At 35.7% G+C, this 4,012-nt stretch overlaps 1 long non-coding RNA gene across 1 annotated transcript in view; it reads right to left on the minus strand.

Moving 5' to 3' along the window:
• Positions 1–3,808, minus strand: part of LOC145720322 (uncharacterized) — a 217,015-nt gene extending 213,207 nt beyond the window's left edge. Inside the window, exon 1 of the long non-coding RNA XR_014143233.1 lies at positions 3,669–3,808. This is a non-coding gene — a long non-coding RNA (uncharacterized LOC145720322). The remainder of the gene's footprint in view (positions 1–3,668) is intronic.
• Positions 3,809–4,012: the final 204 nt, after the last annotated feature.

Genomic DNA, 4,012 nt, shown 5'->3' on the forward strand with positions numbered 1-4,012 from the left:
AAAAAAAAAAAAGATAGTAGGAAGGGAAAAATGAAGGGGGTGGAATCGGAGGGGGAGACGGACCATGAAAGACTATGGACTCTGGGAAATAAACTGAGGGTTCTAGAGGGGAGGGGGGTGGGGGGAGGGGCTAGCCTGGTGATGGGTATTAAAGAAGGCATGTACTGAATGGAGCACTGGGTGTTATACGCAAACAATGAATCATGGAACACTACATCAAAAACTAATGATGTAGGGCGCCTGGGTGGCTCAGTTGGTTAAGCGACTGCCTTCGGCTCAGGTCATGATCCTGGAGTCCCTGGATCGAGTCCCGCATCGGGCTCCCTGCTCGGCAGGGAGTCTGCTTTGCCCTCTGACCCTATCCCCTCTCATGTGTTCTCTCTCATTCTCTCTCTCTCAAAAATAAATAAATAAAATCTTAAAAAAAAAAAAAAAACAAACTAATGATGTAATGTATGGTGATTATCATAACATAATAAAATAAAATTAAAAAAACAATAAAAATAATTAAAGGGTCTCTCATAGAGATGAGTAATAGGGAGAAAAGAAGCAATAATAGTACGAGAATTGAATTCACTGGATGGAGTTCACAAATATTGCAAAGATACCTTCTAAATGCACAATACCCAGGAAAGATCAACCTGAGTGAAGTAATAAACTCCCTGGTGACTATTTGGGGATTGAGAGCCATTATAATGTGCACATTAAAATAAAAGAGTTTATTTTTACCCCACACTAGTAAAATTGTTCATTCTCTTTACATATCTGTATGAATCACATGAAGAGCAAAAATCATCTTGTAACCCAAAAGAACTGGTCCTTTTTTAAAAGATGTATTTATTTATTTTAGAGAGAGATTAATTTGGGCAGGGGCAGAGGGAGAGGCTCTCAAGCAGAATCCCCGCTGAGCGTGGAGCCTATCTAGGAGCTCTATCATGACCCTGATATCATGACCTAAGCCCAAACCACGAGCTGGATACTCAACCAACTGAGGCACCCAGGTGCCCTGAACTAGTCTTTTTTTTAAACTATCCCTATTTACAAAATGTTTGTATTCCTGATTTTTTTTTACATGGAGACTTCGTTGTGTTTTCTTAGTGTATCATGGTCACTGTTGACAACAAAGGTATTGTGCCTATTCAGAATCCTTAGAAAAGGAGAAGTTTTTGTTGGATGTATGTCCCTAGCTGTTGTGCTGCAGCTTAGGGAAAAATTGTTTGATTATACTGGTAAAATGAAACTAAGCTAAATCCCTGTTTCTATGGGTAAAGGGAGGGAGATCAGAACTCTAATGAAAAGAGTCAAAGAATGGAAATGTGCTCAAGAGGAGCCTTCAGACTTGGCTCCTAAGAGGACTAAGGAGAAAGCTGACAATGAACAAGATCCTACTTTTGTCACCATCTGTTACTGGTTATTTCTCTTTTCTCAACTTGATGTGTTTTTCTTTTCCTGTCTGTGCCAACAGAGAGATTCTGTTGCTTTACCTATCTACCATTCTCTCTTCTGTTTAGTATCATCATCTGATTTTCCTTTAGCGAACCACTGTCCTGTATTCTCAGGCTCTGTGCCTTAGATGGGATTGAACTCAAAGCCAGTTCCAGGGGTAAACACATGACCTATCTTTGGTCAATCACAGTCCCTGGGATTAGTTTAGGAAGAGGTCAATCAACCAAAAACACAGAAGTTGGTTCCAAGACTCACCTGGAAGCAGTGGGTATCAGGCCTTGTTTTTCTGCTGAGGTCCTTAATTTAGTACTGTATCAGTCAAGAGCTTTAAAAACTATATGGGGAGGGAGCTCTTCAGAAGAAAGCCTATGAAGAAGAATCAGAGCCAAGATATGACATATGTAAAAAACCCACAAATTCCTGGTGCTACTGTTTGAGAATCTCAATCCAGCTATTCTGGAAGTTAATCCTAAATATTTCAGTACTGGAAGCCATTTACTTCTGTTCTGTTTAAGACAGACTGAGTTGTATTTCTGTTACTTGTAATCCAAGATTTATGTTAATATACCTTAGACTGATACAAACAAAGTAAGGCTAAAATATAGAAATTTGTCCCTAGATAAGCAAAAAACCAAATCCAAATAAAAATATCAAAGGCACTGGATGGTAACAAAAAGCAAGGAGATTCAGGAGGGAAATCCACTTGGATAAAGGAAAGGCATAGGGAGAATTTCTTAATTTTGCAGTTTTTAGTCTGAGGGTTTCCAGTCTATGCCATATGGGGTAGCTAACTCTCTGATAAAAAGCCCACAGTCTCTCTGGTGTCAGGCAATCACAACTGCTGGAAAATGAGGGGGAAAAAATCTCAGAAAAAATGTAGTAACATATAGGGGGCCTTAAATTCTGTGTAGAAAATACACTCACATTTCTGTCTGGCTCTTGAACCATGCATTTGTGGGGGTAGATTTCAAGCAACCTGGGGCAAGAGTGAAAACACTGAACTGAGATTTGAGCTGCCATCCAAGAGAGAGTTTGCAATTTGATTCCAACCAAGTTAATTGACTGCTAAAAGAACTACAAAAATCAACACTCTTCAGGGAATATAATAGAATGTAGAATTTTCACAACATAATATTCACAATGTCTAGGGGACAATACAAAATTTGAACTTCAGTGGAAATTAACGTCAAAATACAAGATTTTTGAATTCATAGAGAGAGATTTTAAAGCAGCTGTTATAGCTATGTTCATGATGTAGAGAAAAATTTACTTGTAATGATTAGAGAAATTAGAAAAATTAGCAGATAAATATAAAGTGTAAAAGATAAAGAAATTGCTATGAGGGAGTAAGAGTAAGATTCCATAAAATTAATGAAGGATATGAGAAAATTAGGGGTAGAAAATTCAACATCTCTTATGTAGACTGGGAAACTTATCTCCTTATTTCAGCAACATTTAATTATGATCAGTGTTTTCAGGTGATTAGTTTATATTTAGTGAATTCTTCATTTAATACATAGTGAGCCCAGCAATCATTGAATAGAGTAGTCTGTAAACAAATTCTAAGTTCTTTATTACCTAGGATAAACTTTACCAAGAAATAAAAGAGTAAAGTTCACTTAAGACAGAACTTGCCATTTTAATTTTAGTTGTTTTTATATTTTAAGTTGATTTAAACCCATTTTGGTGCAAAGTGGAAGATAAATAAGTACATATTTTAAGTAACATTAGAGAAACTAATTTTAAAATGTCCAAAGTATGACAGGACATAAATGGTAATGGAATTTCACTCTCTTACAATGTAGAAAGCACTTTTGCAACATTCCAGAAAAAAATAAATTTTAACAGTTCCATGGGAAAGGCAAAGTACCACAGTTATAAAACACATAGGCATTAGAATCAAACAGGTATAGATTTAATCTCCAGATCTATTTTTTATTAGCTATGTGAACTCAGGCAAATTCCTTAGTTTTTTGAGCTTCAGATAGCTCATTCCAAAATGAAAATTTTGACATTACCGATTTCTTTTTCCTGTTCTAATGCTTATTATTTTCTCAGGTTACTTTTAGCTACATTAGCTGATATTAGTGGCTATGTTTATTATTGTCTCTCATGATACAGTATAGACAATTATTTGGAAATATCTTATTGGCCAGTGATAAAAAAAATATATTATCATTTTAAAAAGAGGTCAGTTTGAAGATAAACTAAGGCAAACATACCTTTATCCCAGAATACATAGCAAGCCACTTTCCTTGTGATGCTGTCAATAAACTGTTGTAGTCTTTGTGAAGAGGAATTCACTGTATTTTTGCATTAGTAAGGAGTATGGCAATATGAATTCAGTTTCAACACAGGTATTTTCAAATGTATATACTTTTTGTCTAGGTTTCATAACTATTAAAAGGACACAGTTCAGTTTGTATAGTTCCTCATAATATTAATCTGACTTTTACACATTTCTTTTTGTCTTTGTATATCTGCCTTTCTTTTTATCTACTGAATAAAAACAACTTATAAATAGTCCTGTATCCACTTTCTTCTATAACAAGGTCTTGGCTAATTC

Source organism: Leptonychotes weddellii, chromosome 2 (genome assembly GCF_054177405.1).
Source record: "Leptonychotes weddellii isolate Sample4059 chromosome 2, ASM5417740v2, whole genome shotgun sequence".
In the NCBI taxonomy this organism is placed as follows: domain Eukaryota; kingdom Metazoa; phylum Chordata; class Mammalia; order Carnivora; family Phocidae; genus Leptonychotes; species Leptonychotes weddellii.